At 38.7% G+C, this 19,684-nt stretch overlaps 1 protein-coding gene across 1 annotated transcript in view; it reads left to right on the forward strand.

Annotated features, from left to right (window-relative positions):
- KIAA1217 (KIAA1217 ortholog) overlaps positions 1-19,684 on the forward strand; it is a 760,759-nt gene that overhangs the window by 274,991 nt on the left and 466,084 nt on the right. The window contains exon 3 of the mRNA XM_043564643.1: positions 6,244-6,393. The gene's annotated coding sequence lies outside the window, so the exon portion shown is untranslated. The remainder of the gene's footprint in view (positions 1-6,243; positions 6,394-19,684) is intronic.

The raw sequence follows: 19,684 nt of genomic DNA on the forward strand, positions 1-19,684 counted from the left end.
TTGGAAGAACATTGAGCTTTTAGATTGAACCAGCAATAAAATAATGTCATTGCTCCATGAACCAGGTGCTATGTTCTTGCCTAATGTGTCTTAATTCTAATTAGTTAAACAGCAAAATTGAGCCCTTATTTTTTGGCAAGGTTAAGTGTATGGTTGAGTGCGCTTAGCACAGGTTAGGGATTTATAAACTCTTAATCCTGTCCCAGGTCTATTATTGACTTTGGGAAAGTCATTTAACCTCTTGTTTCTTATTTCTCTGGAGTAAAATGGAAGTAATAAAAAGGCCCATCTCAATGGGATGCTGTGATGAATGTCACAAATGATGAAAATATATTTTGCAAATTCAACTGGTATTGCAACACTGATGTGAACCCTCAGCATAGGGACCTGTGTCCTGTTTCACAGAGAAGGAGCCCCTTGACCTCATTCTTTTGCTCACCTCCACCTTTGAATGAGTCCAGAAGGTCACCCAGCCCTTCTTGCCTTTATGTGAAGCAGACACAATCCGTTCAAAGATGTCAGAAAGCATCTTATCTTTATGTTCTTCAGGACACAAGGAATGCCAAAGCAAATTATTATCATTTTGTTTATACCCCCTTCTTGCCTTGGGGTGACGGGAATGTATAGGGTTTGGAGAACAAAGCGGCTTTATTATGTAGGACGCAGATAATTCTCTTTTTTATTGTGAACACAACAACTGGCACAGTGCCTGACACAAAATAGCCACACGGTAGTTTGTTAAAGGAAAGGTGGAAGAGGGATGCCTGGGTGGCTCAGTCCGTTAAGCGTCTGACTTTGGCTCAGGTCATGATCTCACAGCTCATGAGTTCGAGCCCCGTGTTGGGCTCTGTGCTGACAGCTTGGATCCTGGAGCCTGTTTCATATTCTATGTCTCCCACTTGTGCACTCTGTCTCCTGTCTCTCTCAAATCAATAAACTTTAAAAAAAAAAAAAAAGGAAAGGTGGAGGGAAAAAAATCTGCTGGTTCACCTGAAACGCTAATGGCCACGCCAGAGTGCTTGGAAGCTGCATTTTTAAGGAAGATCTAAATAATAAAATAACCATGAAATAACAGGAAGTAATACTAATCAATTTTGTCTCAACTTGCACATAAAATAAAAATTTAGGACATTAAAAAATGAGTTTTAACTTTCCTTTTAGTTGGTTTTATGGATTTTTTTTAGTAGTCAAATTTTTCTATAGGCCCAAGTGCCCAACACACACAAAAACAAAGAGATGCCAGTTTAAACTCACACCGTGGAATGTCTAGCGACCCTGAAGTTGCTCACATGGGAAAATGTAATTTCGGCCAGATGAACTTTCTTCATGCTTACTCCTAAGCATCCAAAATATTTGGAAATGTAAAGGTATAAAGAGCAGATGCAAATAAATGCCTTTAAAACCCACTTTTATTTTGGGAAAGCTCAGTATTCCTTGTGAACTGAAAAACAGCACACCTTAGTGGTCTAAGCTTTTTCAGATTTAGAAGGATTCCTGAGGCTCACCTCTATAGATGGTTTGTACTCAGATTTCAGCAGTTTTGTTCTTTTATTGCTCTGTTACGAAGAAGCACCCACATTTCGAGATTTTTTACCAGCTTACAGAAAGTTCTACCATGAAAGGAGAACTTGGTATTATTTCAGGAGAAGAGTTATATTCTCTCAGATTACCACATGTCCCCAAAAAGCTATTGTGGAAGGGAACACAGATTATTGCTTGGAGGAAAATGTAGGTTGAAAGCCATTTTCAAGAAAGAAATCCTTTTTTTTTTTTTTTACATGACTTGGATCCATTTTCAATAAAGAGCTTTGCTAATCATTTTTCCTAATTACTTTGGCTAACTCATATTTGATGAAAAAAAATACTGTGAAAACTGCAGTGAAGTATAAGTTGCTCTCCCATGTAATTAGTTTGTTCTCAGAACTCATTTTTATTATGAAAATAATTTGTGGTGGGTAGTTATAAGGGAGAGGCTCAAGCTGGAAGGCTTCAGGATAATATTCCCTATGTGAAACTTTCTCTACCATGACAATTCATTTTATTCACTGGAAGTCAAATGTATATTTTACATCTAATTCCTGATATACAGAGTACACAGGCCCAGGCCCTCAATTGTCTGACAGTGTTTCTATGGCACTTTCATGGGGGGAATTAAAGTCTTCAAGCATCAGTGGCCACATATTTCCTTCCAGAGAATCTGTTTCTGGGGCCCTGTTTCTCTTTCCTGCTCTCACTTCCTCCCCCTGAAAATTTGATGGCATGGGAGATACAGGGACTAGTAGAAGAGGGAAGGGGGGGAAAGCCATGACCATAGGCACCCAGAGTGACTGCCCTTTGGGCACATTGACTGGTTTTGTTTATGGTTCCCTAAAGCCAAGAGGGGAAAGTAGGGGAAAGGGGGCCTTTCATTTTCTTTTCTAAAATCAGTCTCTCTGCCAGTGTTCTGGATCCTATCCATGCCACCCCTCTGCACCCCTAGGAACTGTCTCTCAACTTTTTAAAAAATTTATTCTCCATTTGGGTTTTTCTCCTTTGCCTCCAAACCATGATGAGTAAGTTCATTAAAAAAAAAAAAAAAAAAAAAAAAAAAAAAAGACTTACCCTTAACAAAGTCGTCTTCTTTTTGTTTGTTTTGTTCCAAAGTTTAACAAATGTCCTTTCCCTGGTGATTTAATTCAATAAAATAAACTTCAAGTCTATACAGTAGACAGAATTTCCCAAATATCTCAGGGGCCTTGAATTGTGGACAGCTCCCCCTGCCGCCCAACCCCTCCCTCCCATATTCATTATAGAGGGAAAATGTATTAGGAACTCTGGCTAATAAAAATTCCACGTGCCCTGCACCGATTTATTAAGGCTACTGCAGATTTCATAACACTGCTGCGAGCGTGGTTAGTATATTGTAATATTTTCTAGTATTTTTTAGTTCAACTCAGTAAAGTATTCCTTTGTGAGGTTGGCATCAGGCATTGAGGAATACAGCCTGCATGTTGGATGGGATGGTGTCATTGTTTTTAACTTCAGATATTACCCATGCTTCCCATGGAACCAGCAATAACTAGCGAAGGGTTTATGTGAGTATTTAATAGCAACTAAATTAGTAAGTCTCTCTGACCTTTATACTCTTCAAATGTTTTTTGTTGTTTTGTTTTGTTTTTAACTCTGAATAGCATCAATTGTTTCACATTTAGGAGAAATCTCACCTTACACTCTCCTATTGTATCTAGTTATGCAGCCAGTTTGGATTTCTGAAATGAGAAAATTTGACTGGTAGCCAGTGGATCAGAGGGAGAAATCCTGTTGCAAAAAGAGGCAAGTTTCACAACTGCTTTCCTCATGAAAATGGGACAGCATAGGAGGACTCTGGTGACTAACATGTCCCTCTGAGTCATAGGTGTTTTCCATGACTCTGCCACTAACACAAACTTGCAGTAGTCAAACAAGAAAATTTCACTCGATCAGACTCAGTGGTTTTGTCTCAAAGTCTTTAAACTTCGAAGTAGTAGAAGGTCAGCTGGTTTGAAGTTAATAGTTACTTAAGTAAAGTCTCTTTTCCAAAATCTTACAAGTTTGGTATGAATATTCAAAATATTTCAGGGCCTTTTTAATTTTATTTGAGGATGAGATTTTTCAAGTAACACCAAGTACCTTCAGTGCACTCATTTGCCCTTTACAACCAAATGGTTGCCAATGTTCTTATTCATTCATTATAAGAAAATCCATTAAGGGCTTCTACTCGGCCATATGTAGTAGTGTAATGGAAGTTACTTTGGGTAAAAGTAATAAAACTATACCTATTTGAAAGCAAACTATAATACACTTTTTAATCACCTACTCCAGTTAGTCTGAATTCACCACATTTGACCCTGGAGAACTTTTCCTCTGTGAGCGCCAGCGTGCTCATCTATGAAATGGGGCTAATAATGCCTAGCTTGTAGGGTTGTCATGTTGATCACATGAGCTGATATGTGGGGAGCAGTGCATGGCTCTCAGAATAAACTAGTACTTGTCTTTATTATAATGAAGCAATTAAATAGCTATGTTAAAAAAATTTATTTAGTAAAATAATCACTCCTTGGCCTGGCCTGTGGTTTATGCAGGTGGAAGGATCTTGGATTTTTTTTTTTTTTTTGAGAGAGAGAGAGAAAGAGACAGAGTGCACATGCGAGTGAGGGGGTGGGGAAGAGGGAGAGGGGAAGAGAGAATATTAAGCAGGCTTCGTGCCCAGAGCAGAGCCTGATGCGGGGCTTGAGCTCATAACCGCGAGATCATGACCCAAACCAAAATCAAGAGTCAGACACCTAACTGACTGAGCCACCTAGGCACCCCAAGATCTTGGATTTTGAAGTCAGACTGACCTGAGTTCACATCCTGGGTCTGTTGTTTGATAAGAGTATAATTTTTAATGTAGAGACTCTCACTCCTTGTGAATAATGGGGGATCCATTCTGCCTGTCTCTGAGAGTTGTTATCAGGATTAATAGTGATACTAGTGGGCTTAGTAGGATTCCTTATTAAAGGTAGTTGGCATAGTGATTTTCAGTTCTTGGGATTTCATAATTTTTGTCATCCAGTGGCTAATGGAGCTTAGTGTGGTGAGTCGAGCAAGTATTAAAAGGAAGAACCCAGACTAAGTAAGAATGTTCATAAAGTCCCGTGATAAAGCAGTAGTAGAACCATCATGAGAACCTGGAATGTAGATCAGCCAAGTTGGAAGACTATTCTCCATAATAGCATTTATAACTCTTTGAACTCAACACAAGAAAGAATCTAAGTAGTGTGAACATAGCCAGTGTTTAAAAAACTTCCTAACGTGGCTATTTCAGGGTCACAATTCAAAAATGTTTGTGATATATTTTAATTGTGGCATAGTTCAAATTTTAATAACATGGCTATTTTAGTATCAAGACTCAATGTGTTTGTGATACATTTTAATTGTGTTCAATGACTTTTTCATAGTTTCATCCATGATTTTTTTTTTTCCATTTAGAAATGTGTTTCTCTGGATTTTTTTTTTAATTTTTTTTTTCAACATTTATTTATTTTTGGGACAGAGAGAGACAGAGCATGAACGGGGGAGGGGCAGAGAGAGAGGGAGACACAGAATCGGAAACAGGCTCCGGGCTCCGAGCCATCAGCCCAGAGCCCGACGCGGGGCTCGAACTCACGGACCGCCAGATCGTGACCTGGCTGAAGTCGGACGCTTAACCGACTGCGCCACCCAGGCGCCCCTCTCTGGATTTTAATAAGGGTTGATATAAACAGATTTCCATTTGGGGAAATGTTCTGAAGGGCTGTACTACCCTGTGTGCACTCATTTCACAGATATCAACTAAACTCACCACAGCTTCCGGAAGCGTAGGAATCTGCTGACTGTAGGGGAAGATTACGATGTCAAGTTCAATTTTCTGGGGCTCCTCAGGGATCCTGGGATAGTCCTTCACAGAAGAGGCCCCTCTTGGCCTTGCCCATGATTTCAAATTCTGTATGCAGAGCAGCTCATCTTCTTTAGTGGAGCACACCCCCCACCCCTGTCTTCCCACAGTGCCATGGTTATTTCCCTCTGGGCACAGCAGGGCTAGTGGAACCCAAGCATGTCAGCACAGCAGACTCTTACGAGGATACAGCAATGGTGCCTGACCATCACTCCCCAGCAAAGGGAGCAAAGAGGCGAATCAGAGATCATTCAGGCTTTCATTCAGGCTCTTCAACTCTTAGTTGGCCTCCCCTGATTTCCTTCCACCCTCAACTACACAAACTTGCTCTTATTTTTTTTAATGCTTATTTATTTTTGGGAGAGAGTGAGCACAAGCTGGAGAGGGGCAAAGAGAGAGGGGGATAGAGGATGTAAAGCAGGCTCTGTGCTGAGAGCAGAGAGCCTGATGCAGGGCTCGAACCCAAGAACCGTGAGATCATGACCTGAACTGAAGTCAAATTCTCAAGACTGAGCCACCCAGGTGCCCCGTAAACTTGCTTTTATTTTCACGGCTAATCTAGCTTCACATGTTTACCTTCCTTTGTAGTGCGCAACTAATGTTTTGTGGAAAACTAGAAGTCGAAACCTCTAATTTGGGGTATCTTGTAAAGGCCTTGTACCTTGTATGTGTGATTACAAGGCATTCTGTGCTACAGGTGTATATGCATTTTATTTTTTGTTCTTCCTTGTTTTTTTAATCAGCATGAATTTTTAGTTACTCAGCAGTTACTTGGTGGAAACGGTGACATTATTATTTGTATTTTTCAGGTGGAGAAACTGAGGTCCTAACTTTGTACTGATCGCACTGTGTATGCTGTGTCTCAGAGACAGTTTGAGCCCCAACCAGAGTCCCTGGGTATTACCCCCAAAAGACTGCATTACTTATCTGTGGAGGACTTCTCTTCATTTTCTTTTTAGGTAAGGTCTTTCTTTTTATTAAGTCCTAAGATAAACATTCATCATCTTAACAGTGAATGAATTATGAGCTAAAGGTCTATCTGTAAAACTTGGCTTTTTGATTAGTTCCTCCCAGAGCCCAGTGGAACAAAATGTCTGAGTTGAACCTTCTGATCTTCCTCCAATATGTATTTACTCTGATATGTAGCAGTTTTCTTCTTCAAGCTGTCCTTTCTCTGGGCTTGCAGTCAGTGCCATCCATGTATGTAATACTTTTCAGGGCATGTTTTGTATTCACATATATACCCGTCTTTGCATTCAGACTCTGGCCTAAAGCCAGCATAACGACTAAAGAATAAGAGAATGTTGAAAGAACGTGAACTTTTGGCAAATGGTATGTGGACCTTTGTAGGTCTCTAATGACTTTGTCTATGGACTGAATAGAATGAATAAAAAATAAGGCCCTTTTAGGCCAACCCAATAATCTGATTTTGTTCAGAGTCAGGCTCCCACAAAAGTAGCAAAGTAAATTTGCCAATTTCATTGAGGTTCTTTTGCTTTGCCCAAAATAGCCTCGTATAGGTAGGTGGACTTGAGGGTTTGGAATGAGTGAATGAGATGACCAAACTGACTCCCAGATTTGGCTATGTTTATTTGGCCCAAATTCATTAGGTCAATATTTTACACTAATAAAAGCAATTTCCATTTTGAGTTTTCTCCCATTACGGGGTTTTCATCCAGCCTTCCCCATTCGGACACCATATTGTGAAATTTTGATATTTGATCAGAGGGAGTTAGGTACAGTCTTTGTTCAACTTGAGTTTTGCTTTATTGAGCAGTGTGAATCAATACTCAGCCATGTTGCAAAGCACCTAAGAACATCATGATCTGAGAATCACTGACAAGAAGTCACTGAACTTAGCTTCAGTGACTCCACAATTGGGAATTCATGGCTCCCATGTTTGTACCAACTCCGCCACAGAAAGTTCGCTCAGTAATGCAAGAGTCAGACTTGCAAAATAGCCTCTGAATTCGAGGAACCAAAGAGAGCATTTCTTTTCTTTCTGTAAAGTGACAGCGTTGGTGGAACACTGTCGGATAAAAGAGGGCATGTGGATGCTGGATTTGGGGCAGCGAGGTCCTGCTTTTTCTTGTCCGGAAACTGAAATGGCCTGAGAAAGGGAATTCAGAAGTCCTCTTAGCTTCTGGTGATTTACTCTGATTTCCCCTCGTAGGCATATGGATTCCATTTTCTACTGTCTCTATAAATACTGTTGTGTCTGTCTCACTGCCAAGCCAGCTACCTTTCTCACCCCAGAGAGAAGCCAGAGATCAGACATTCCTAAACTACAGTCCCATCAGACACCATAAAGGGAGGGAGCAGATCTGGCAGTCAAAATGATGTGTGTACTTGAATCTTGAAAGAGCCAGGCTAAACTTAGAGTCAGTGGGCTCCCATAAATAACCTGTGTTCCTCTCTCTTTGTGTGGTTTGGACTGGAATGCCTTTCTCTTTACAGTTGTACAAGCAGCCAGAGATCAAAGAGTCAACCGTTTATGGAGGCAGAGTTCATTACAAAGTCATTGTGCTCAGCAGGAGGACTCTGGCTAAAGCACTAATAATTTTCTCCCATTACTATTTTGTTGCATGGATTGGGGTTGGAGGACACTAAAAGACCTTGCAACAACTTTAAATAACGTAAAAAAGAGAGAGGGAGAAATGAAAATTCACTTTCAAAAGAGGGCTAAAACTTAACTGGCATCTTTATAGGATATGGTATGTGGTAGGAGGAAAGAGGAAGTAAAGAAATTGACCCATTGCCGCATGGAATGTGGTTCAAGAAGAATAATAGAAGGCAGAACATTATCCTGTGTAATTGACTTACCCTTGGGTAAGCATTATGGAGAGCCTTTGATAAGCGGTGCAGAACATGTACGTGGATTTTTTTTAAGCCCAAACTAGATAATGTATTTGAAAAACAGGCTTTGAACTAGTTTGCTAGCATGTGAAGAATACATGTGTTTTAAATTATAGCTTTGGTGATGCCAGAAATCCCGGGGTTGCGGATAATCACAATGGTACAGAATAATAACTACTACTTATTCTGTGTCTGCTATGTGCCGCGTGCTGTGCTGCATATGCCGTATCTTTTCATCTTCCCAAGCTCGCACAGGGAGGTGTTGTTAGCTCCACTTACACACAGGGAAACGGGACTACGCAAAGTTTAAGTGCTTTGCTCAAAGTCATGCAGTCATTAAGGGGTGAATCCAAGATTTGAACTGACTCTAGAATGAAGCAGAAACGTAGACTAGTTAGCGCATCTGGCTCCGAACGCCTCCCCTGGCCTCTGTTGCAGGAGTTATTGGGAGTTCTGTTTTCCAAGCTTAGGAGTTCTGCTCACGAAAAGCCGCCGTGTCGATCTGTGATGGCAGCTCTTCGGGCCAGGATAGATCAACTCCCAGTCCTGCTTTGCTGTGTGCCTTATTTCCCTTCTCTACACAGCCCTCCTTGGGCTTCTAGAACTGCCACGGACCGTACACGTGCCTCCTGCCAGGAGCATTCCCTAGAATGTGTGATGAAGAAATTGCCTAGAGGAGATATTTGTCAGGTCTGTTGCCTACTTCAAGGGCAATAAAGGACCCTTGTTGGACTTCTTGTTTAACTTGTATACGATGTGAAAAATACTTTCTTTGAAAGAAAACTCAAGGCACTGAATGAGTCTCTCTGTGTTAAGTGCTCTGTCAGAGTGTTGTCCATAGGTCGTCGGGCTTGATCACTGACACCCCGTCCACCATACTGCACCATTTGATCTGGTGTTTTCTGCATGGCAGTTAGGGACTGTATATCTTGTAAAGGGTCTGTCACATGCCTGATCAGTTACAGTGATAACTGAAGACCATTTCCTCAAATGTATTATTTTAACAGGTATCATGTTCTACTTTATGTTAGTTTAATTTTAATCAAAGCTGAACTGTGTGAATCTTGAAGAGAAAAAAGCATGTGATATAGTGCAAAGAACTCTATGCCTAGAGTCAATAAAATTCTAGGGGCTAAAGTCTCAGTAGCTTTGTAATCCCTGGGAGACTTGTTCCTTGTCACTGATAAAACCTGCATCACAAGGATACCATAAGACCAAATAAATAAGATGACTGGAAAACTGCAATGCTTTACAAATGTTACCTTTTTTTCTGTTCTTCTCAGTGATATTACCTTGTGTTCAACCCATCTCTTTATGCTGCTTTAAATACTAGTAGTTTAGGGGGGCCTGGGTGGCTCAGTCAGTTAAGTGTCTGACTTTGGCTCAGGTCATGATCTCATGGTTCATGTGTTTGAGCCCCGCGTCGGGCTCTGTGCTGACAGCTCAGAGCCTGGAGCCTGCTTCGGGTTCTGTGTCTCCCTCTCTCTCTGCCCCTTCCCTGCTTGTACTCTGTCACTGTCTCTCTCTGTCTCTGTCTCTCTCAAAAATAAACAAAAAAGTTAAAAAAAATTTAAATACGAGTAGCTTAAAAAAAGGTCAGAAATAGAAGCAATCAATCAATCAATTCTTTTTTGCTAGTTTAATTGAAAAGCAATTGAGAGTATCATCCAAAATCCTATGGCTCTTCCTCCATCCATATTTTTTTGAAGGATTTCACACGTGCAGTGTAAGAAATTGTGAGTCATCCTTCTCCAACCCTGACTTTAAGAGTTGCAGAAATCAGCTGCCAGGCAGCACATATGTTCTTAGTTCCATGAGAGGAAGAAAACACATTTGCTGAAAAGAAATGGAAACCTTAAAACCAGAGGAGTTGTAATAAAGACACTTTGCATTTTGCTAACTTCTTTTCCCCTCTGGTTCCTGGCTGCTTTTCTGGCCCTGGACAACTTCTCTTGCTCCTGAGGCATCTGTCATCCCAAACACTCCTTCCCTGGGATGTGGGCTGCAGCTGGCCATTGTCTATGGGGGAAGGCACAGGAAGTGCAGAATGACCAAAAGATGGGATTATGATGCAGAAATAATATATCAACAGTGAGTACTTCTTGAATGCAAGGCACTCAAAGGCTGTAAATCCATTCTCTTATTAAGATCTAGTAACAATTAAATGTGGTAATAAACTTCAGCAATAAATTCCAGTCTGCAGTTGAGGAGACAACCTTAGAAGGCTAAGTCACTTGGCCAAGGTCACACAGCTAGTAAGCCAGGCAGAGGTGAATCATAAAACCTCTTAGCAGCATTACACATGGGACCTCCAGACCTTGGAAAGGCATTTTCTTCTAAGCAGTTGTCTTCATCAAGCATGCCCCTGAGCCACTAAACATCCTGAGGTGGAAGACTGTGACAAGTTGACATGGTAGAAACGAGATTCCATATTAACATGGTAGAAACGAGATTCAAACTGGTTGTGGACTTCTCTTGAAGCAAAAGAAATCAATTACAAGGAAAATGAAACTCTCAACTTAGTGCTCTGACTTAAGACATTTTTAAGCTCATTTCATGATCCTTTGCCCTTCTTCACCTCTCACTGAAGCAGTTTTGTTCTTCACTTGGTATTCCGTTGTTCTTGTGCATTGTTGGTCAGCGTGTTCTTATTCATTAAACCATATAAGCAAAAATTGATGTGATGGGAGAACCATGGCAGCCTTAGCCGCAGAACAAAGACTTTTCTAAACCAGCATTTCTCCCCTAACATCTGGGTAAACATTTCATGTGGGTTTTCTTTCCCCAAGTATCTGACGGCATGATTCTATCTTCATAAAGAATCGACGGTGGCATTTCATTTGACCAAAAAAAGTAAAGAAAACAGAAAACATTTCTACATTGAACAAAACCTAAAGGCAACTTGAAAAACACTTTGAAAATTTATTTTCATTTTGCAATCTAAAGCAGATCTAAGGTGTTTCTGCAGACAGGTAGTGTTGGTGGTAGTTCTTCTGAGTCCTTGTGAAAAAGATCATGTTGACTTTCTGAGAATATTCCAGGATTCGTCATTAAAAGGGACTTTGAAACATGGTTTTAAACTCCCATTGAAATGGGTCACAATGTAAATCCTAAAGAAAAAACCAGTCCAGGTAAACCCAGGATTTTGGCTCCACATCCAACTTCACAATTTGAAACCCCAGCTCACACCTCCAGAAATTCTCCAGCACAAGACTTCTTTCTCCGTGCCCATGCTCACCACAGACACCAATCCTGTGCTTTCCTTGACCCTGCTAAGACTCAGCCAAGAAAAAAGTTCAAAGAATGTCATTTTGCATAAATCTATCAGGATGAAGAGAAATCCACAAGAAAACCGAGTCACAGAAAACCAAGGTGTTGGATGGTAAGATAGTTGTCTCTTCTTTCAGGATTAGTGGGAAAAAGTCTCCCTTGTGCCTCCGAATGAGGGATTTCCCTAAAGACAATAGTGAACTCTATGTTTAGTTGCTAGAACTCTGCAGGCCTGGGATTTAAAGAAAGGTCAGATTTCAGAGGAAGTTGGATGATAATGCCCATTATGACGAACTATAATTTAGAAGCACTCTATAGAGACAAAGAGAATGCAAGGCTTTTAAAATGCGGTTTTAACAAAGATTTAAACTGGTTAGATGAAGCTGTCACTGATTTCCACATGCCTTGGTCAGTAGAATATGCACCTTTTATTATTTATGATTTTATTTAAAATGTATTTGTTTTGAGAGAGAGATTGCATGCATGTGCGCACACGTAGGCAAGGGAGGGCAGAGAGAGAGAGAGAGAGAGAGAGAGAGAGAGAGAGAGAGAGAGAATCCCAAGCAGGCTCTGTGCTGTCAGTACAGAGCCCATTGCTGGGCTCAATCACACAAACCGTGAGATCATGACCTGAGCCAAATACAAGAGTCGGACGCTTAATTGACTGACTGAGCCACCCAGGCACCCCAAAAATGTACCTTTTAAAAATGGAGCCTTTTCTGGGGTCACTGATAACATTCTGGCCCCTAACATTTTTATGATTTAAATACAGTGGATCTTCATGGAGTCTGTATTTGCCCATTCTCTAACTCACTAATATTTATTTGTAATCTCAACGTCAATGCTTAAGAGTGTTTTTGTGGTCCATTCACAGAAAGCACAGAGTGGCAAAAAATCTGAGTCACCCCAAGTGCGTGTTGCCAGCTGAGGTCAAACAAGGCAATACTGTGCCTCCTTGTTTCAGTTCATACAAGTGTCCTTTTCACGGTCTGTTTAGTGCCACATTTTTCTCAATTTTGTGCTATTTGTTGGTGGTTTCACTGCTTAAAATGGCCCGAAGCATAGGGCAGAGTGCTCTGTAATGTTACAAAGCACAAGAACTTGGATGTGATGTGCCTTGTAGAGAAAATATGGGTGTTAGATAACCTTCATTCCGGCATGAGTTATAGCACTGTTGGCCGTGTGTTCCATGTTAATGAATCAACAACATATATAAAAGGAGGTATCCTTAAACAAAGATACATAAAACAATGATCAGTTGATGAAAATGTGACAGGAGGCTCTCATAAACTGTACCTTGTATTTCTCCTAGGAGCAGTGGTTCAGTACATGCTAATTCAGTGTTCCCGTGGATCTTATAGACTGAACCTACTATAAATAATGAGAATTGGTTGTATTTGACTGAAAGCTCTATACCACCGGCTTACCTGAGTGGCTCTGTTGTTTGTAGATAGCGTCCACTTCTCATCTCATCTCCACAGTCACCTCAGCAAGGTCCTGTGATGTTCAGGATGAGGTTTCAGATAAGTTCAGGAGTTACATAGACCGGATGAGGATCCGGTGAGTTTTACACATGGGACAAAGACAGGGAAGCTTGTATTGGTGTGTAGGGAGAGGAGGGAAATTTGGTCATAGGTATGGCAAGGGTTACCCTAAGGGGAGGGAAGTAGGAGTTGAGGAAGAGGCTGAAGAAAGAAATCCAAAGCTAGAAAAGAACATGAGTGTGCTCATAGTGAAGTAGAGAGTCAGCCCCAAGATAATGCTGTTAACCCTTGGATGTGTCCCTGTCTGAGAGGATTCAACCCACTTCTCCCACTTAAGTATAAAACAGGCAGGTTAATGTGCCTAAAATGTTATTTGTTGTATATATTTTTTGAGAGGCAGTAGATGAGATACCACCACATCCTGCGGAGCTTAATGACATCATTTTTATGTAAATTGAGTTTTGTTTATTTGTTTTTCCTTCCTTACATAAGGGTCACGACTCTTTGATTCTTTGTTTCATGGCCACCCAGAAAAGACAATTTTGATTTTGGATAAATAGCATCTGTAGAAATTTTTTTTTTTTTTAAGCCAGAGGCACTTGCATGCACGTAAGTAAATGGAATTTAATAACCTATTTAATACACTATGGCAAGAGAGAGATTTTTACTAGCTAACTTAGAGAGACTATGTGTCCTCATATTCATGCAAAAAGAAATTTGTTTTATAGGCAGAACATAGAGTTTACAGTTTGAAATAAACAAATCATTGCTTTAAACAGCATAGGAGAAAGTACACTACTTCAAAAATAATTGCTTGTTTACATGCATTTGCTGGTTAGAAACAAAAGACCGAAATGAGAACTCCTCTATCATCAGCCTCTTATGTAAAAAAATGAGAAAATATATACAGGGACCCAAAGCAGTAGAGAGAATGTCCCACAATCCCATGTGGGCATGATAAATTGTACTATTTTGCCACTTAATGGTCTATTAGATCAATGCAGCATCTAACTCATGAGCTTCAGCAACAAATCTCAAGTCTGATAGAAAAGTAGTTTTTAGTATTTCAGGAAAGATTCTCAAAACTTTGCAAAAATCAGTGCTGATGAAATATGGCCAAGTTATATCTTCACACATGAAAAATGTACTATGTTTTTTTTTTCCAGAAGTTTGAAAATCATTTTGAGTACTAAGAGTTTTTTTATAGCGGTGTTAAAACCACATTGAACTGCTGTCGAAGAGTAATGGTCATGCCCATCTTATATTTTTTGAAAGTTAAACAATGTAAGGAACAAAAATACACAGAGCAAAAATTAATACAAATTGTTCAGTGAGTATTAACGGTTATAATAATGCTTCTGTTATAGTACATATTAACCCTAAAATAGTATATGATTATCAAAGTAGCCTTAAGCCAAGTTTTTTCTTTTGACTTGCATACAGTCTGCGTCACTCTCGAAAATCCCCAGAACCAACAAAGAGAAAGATAGGAAACAATGAGGCAAAAGGAAATTTTGAGGGCTACAGAGACACTTTCCTGAATCATCCAAGACACTTCCTATAAAGGACTGTGTGATAACTTTGCTGATCAGCATTCATGTGTTTCATTAGTCAGGGTAATTAAAACTAACTGCTGTAACAAGCAACCCCTGCATGTAGGCAGCTTAAAACAATCATACGTTTATTTCTCTTGTCGTAGTTACATAACAGTCAGGTGGCTCTTCTGGAGGTTCTCTTTTAAGTAGTTTCTTTAATCTTGTAGTGCCACAATCTTCTTGGAAGGAAAAGAATTTGTATAAGTATTTGGGAGGTTTACGGCCAGGTATAGAAATTACAACGTAAGTCCCACTCACATCCTTTAGACCAGAATATAGTCCCAAGGTCACGATGTAACTGCAAGGTGTCCTGGGAAGTGTTGTCTTCCTGTTTACGTGGGGAAAAGAAACAGGATATGCTTTCTTGATTCTTCAGAGATAAAAAGGTTTAAACTTTCCAGTATGCTCAGTTTATTTCTTAGCATGCCATTAAAAGGGGTTAGCAATTTATTAAAAAAGCAAAAACGCATAATGTGACATCAGAAACGATGTGCCTCTGCACACATGGTTGAGGTCAGTCTTAAGGACAACTTAAGTTCCAAGTCTTTCAGAAGCTTCCCTGACCATCTGACCACACCCTACAGTGATCCTATTATCCACGCTGTTGTAGTGAGATTTAGCAAATATTTCTTCATAGTCTTTATTCTTTCGTTCTATGTATTGTATCTGTTATCTTCTTATTAGACTCTAAACTTCCTCTCTATGATAGCATAGTGTGACGTTACATAGTGTCATGTCATATAGTATGGACATGGGCTCTGCAGTCAGATCGCAAGGCTTCAAATCCTGCTTTCGTTACTTACTAGTCTTTATGATATCTAATTATTTAACCTTTTTGTACCCCAGTTTTGTCATTTAAAAATAAGCATGATAGCTAAAGTACATGTCTCATATGTTGCTTATGAGGATAAACGTGATAAAATATATAAAGCACTGAGAGTGGTAAGCATTTAAAACACATGTAATGAGTCATGAGGAGATGTTTAATATAATTACTAATATCATCAAGAACTATGACTTTGTTTTCTTGAATTCTCTACTGCCACTAGTATATAGGCTTGACCAAAAAATGTTTATTAAAAGAAGTAATGGGTATTTTTTAATTGATGAAATAAAGAGTCTTTTACTACAGTGTAAAAATCTTTCCCAATATATTTCCTCCAATTCCACACAGATGGCAACATTAAGATATAATCTCAGTACAAATATAGAAATTGTTTTTAGAAGAAACAATTATTTACGTAAAAAATCCCAAAGAAGCAGCAAAGAATTGTTGGAACTAATAAGTAATTACAGCAAGGTCACAGGATACAAGATTAATATAAAAAAGTGAGTTGCTTCTTTATATACCAGCAATGATCAATTGGCATTTGTAATTAAGAACACAACACCATTGACATTAGCATCAAAAAATTGGAATACTTAGGTGTAGTCTAACAAAGTTTGTACAGGATCTATGTGAGGAACCTCTTCTGAAAGAAATCAAAGATCCAAATAGAGGAAATGAGGTTCCATATTCATGGATATGAAGATTCGATACTGTTAAGATGTCAGTTCTCTTGAACGTGATCTGTAGATTCAGTGTGATCCCAATCAAAATCCCAGTGAGTTGTCTTATGGATATCAACAAACTGATTCTAAAGTTTACACAAAAAGGCAAAAGACGAAGCAGAGTCAATACAATACTGAAGGAGAAGAACACATTGGAAGACTGATACTACCCATCTTTATGACTTACTATAAAACTTCAGTAATCAAGACAATGTGGCATTGGTGAAAGAACAGAAAAATAGACCAAAGGAACAGAATGAGTAGCCCAGAAATAGACCCCAATAGTCATCTGATCTTTGAGAAAGGAACAAAGGCAATTCAATGGGCAAAAAAGAATCTCTTCAGCATCTGGACATCCATATGCCAAAAAATGAATCTAGACACTAACCTCACACCTTTTACAAATATTAACTCAAAATGGATCAGTATCCTAAATCTAAAACCCAAACTATAAAACTTCTAAAAGATAACATAGGAGAAAATATTTTAATTACTTAAGATTAAATCTTAAAATATTTAAATCATTTAAGATGTAGTACAGGGGCACCTGGGTGGCTCAGTCAGTTGAGCATCTGACTTCAGCCCAGGTCATGATCTTGTGGTCTTTGAGTTCAAGCCCCACGTCGGGCTCTGTGCTGACAGCTCAGAGCCTGGAGCCTGCTTTGGATTCTGTGTCTCCTTCTCTCTCTGCCCCTCCCCTGCTCATGCTCTGTCTGTCTGTCTCTGTCTCTCAAAAATAAATAAACATTAAAAATTTTTTTTAAAGATGTAGTACTAAAAGCATGGTCCATGAAGAAAAAAATCATAATTTGTACTTCATTAAAATTAAAAACTTCTGCTCAGTGAAAGACAGTCAAGATAATGAGAAGACAAGCCACACACTGGGAAAAAATATTTGCACAACACATATGTGATCAAAGATTTGCATTCAAAATATACAAAGAACACTTAAAACTTAACAGTAAGAAAACATACAACCCAATTAAAAAGTGAACAAAAGATCTGAACATGCATCTCACCAAAGAAGATACATAGATGGCAAATAAACACATGAAAGGATTTTCAACGTCATTTGAAAATGACGTTAGGGGGGCGCCTGGGTGGCGCAGTCGGTTAAGCGTCCGACTTCAGCCAGGTCACGATCTTGCGGTCCGTGAGTTCGAGCCCCGCGTCTGGCTCTGGGCTGATGGCTCAGAGTCTGTTTCCGATTCGTGTCTCCCTCTCTCTCTGCCCTTCCCCCGTTCATGCTCTGTCTCTCTCTGTCCCAAAAATAAATAAACGTTGAAAAAAAAATTAAAAAAAAAAAAAAAAGAAAATGACGTTAGGGAATTACAGATTGAAACAATAATAAGATACCAGTACACACCTAGTGGAATGGTTAAAACTAAAAATACTGACAATATCAAAGGATGGCAAGGATGCGGAGCAACAGTAACTCTTATCTGTTGCTGGAGGGATCATGAATGGTACACCCACTTTTGGAAGCAGTTTTGTAATTCCTTACAAAGCTACACATAGGCTTATGGTGTGATCTAGCAGTCACACTTCAAAGTATTTTCCCAATTTGTAGATTTATGTCCACACAAAACCTGCAAATGAATTTTTATATCCTTTTGTTCATAATTGTCACATTGGAAGGAACCAAGACGTTCTTCAGTAGGTGAATGGATCAGCAAATAGTGGTATATCTATACAATGGAATATTATTGAGCAATTAAGAAGAAATCAGCTCGAAAGCTATGGAGAGACATGGAGGAAACATATTAGATAAGAATGTTTGATGAAACTGTATGATTCCAATTGTATGACATTTTATAAAAGGCAAAACTATAAAAACATTAAAAAGATCAGTAGTTGCCAGGTTCAAGAGGGGAAAGAGCGGAAACTCTGGATGAATAGGTAGAGCACAAGGGATTTTTAGGGCAGTGAAGTTATTTTGTTTGACGCTAATGGTGGCTACATGACGTTATGCATTTGGCAAAACCCATAGAACTGCACAACATAAGAGTGAATCTTAATGTATGCTGTGGGCTTCAGTTAATAATAATGTATCAATATTGGTTCATCAACTCTAACAAATGTATCACACTAATGCAAGATAATAATACAGAAAATCGTGTGCAAGAGGACAGGGGGTATATGGGGAGTCTCTGTAGTTTCTGTCTAATTTTTCCATAAACTTAAAACTAAAAGTTTTCAAAAAAATTTTTTAAATAATCAAATGGAAATTCTAGATTTTAAAAAGTAATCAAAATGAAAAAATATTCTGAATGGATCAATAGCAGTTTTGAGGTGGTAGGAAAAAAGAATTTGTGAATTTGAAAATAGATCAGTAGACACAGTCCAATCTAAATAGCAGATAGAAAAAAAGATTTAAGAAAAACAAACAAAACCCAGTGACCTGTTGTACCAACATACATATAGTGCAAAACGTAGGAAGAGACAAGAGAGTGAAACAGATAGAAAATTAAAGGTCAATATTTCCCAACTTTGATGAAAACTACAATGAACCCCAAGTAGATGAGAGAGAGAGAGAGAGGAATATCAATCCACACCTTGATCTATCATAGTCACCAAAAATGAAAAACTCTAAGATGAAGAGAAAACCTTGAAAACAGCAAGAGAAACATAACTTAGCACATACAGAAGACTGATGAAGTGATTGACATATGACATTTGATCAGAAGCAATTGAGACCAGAAATTAGTGGAATGACCTTCAAAGTACTGAAAGAAAAAAATATTAACCAAGAATTCTACATCTAGCAAAACTATCCTTCAAAATATTAGTTTAATAAAGACATTCCCAGATGATCAAAGACAAAAAATGCATTGTTCACAGACATGAATTATAAGACATGGTAAAAACAAATTTTTTTCATCTGAGAAGAAATGACAGCCAATAGTAATTTAAATTCAAAGGAAAATATGAAGTAATCAAATATTGTTAATATGTACATAAAGACTTAAAATATTTCCTTTTTCTTTTAATTTATGTAAAAATCATAAAATTTTATGAAACAATAATTTAATGCTGTATTATTGGGATTATCACATATATACAGGCAATATATACGACAATAATGGTTCAAAGTTGGCAGGGAAGGTAAAGCTAGATTGAAGCAAAAGTGCTGTATTTTCCTGGAACTCAATCAGTATTAACCTGAAGCAGATTGTGATAAATTAAAATGAATACTGTAATCCATAGAACAGTCCCTAAGAAAATAACTCAAAAGTAAAGTTTAAAAATAATAAAAGAGTTAATAATAGTACACTAACACTTCTTAAACATTAAAGATAGTAAAGGAGGAAAGTAGGAAGAAAAAATATATGAAACATTTAGAGAACACATAATGGCAGGCATAATCCTAACCATATTAATAAATACACTAAATATAAGTGGACTAAACACTCTAATCACAGGGTAAAAAAAGTAAGGATCCAACTATATGCCATACATAAGAGACTTACTTTAGAATCTAAGACATAAATTGA

The sequence above is a fragment of the Prionailurus bengalensis genome, chromosome B4, assembly GCF_016509475.1.
Source record: "Prionailurus bengalensis isolate Pbe53 chromosome B4, Fcat_Pben_1.1_paternal_pri, whole genome shotgun sequence".
Taxonomy (NCBI): domain Eukaryota; kingdom Metazoa; phylum Chordata; class Mammalia; order Carnivora; family Felidae; genus Prionailurus; species Prionailurus bengalensis.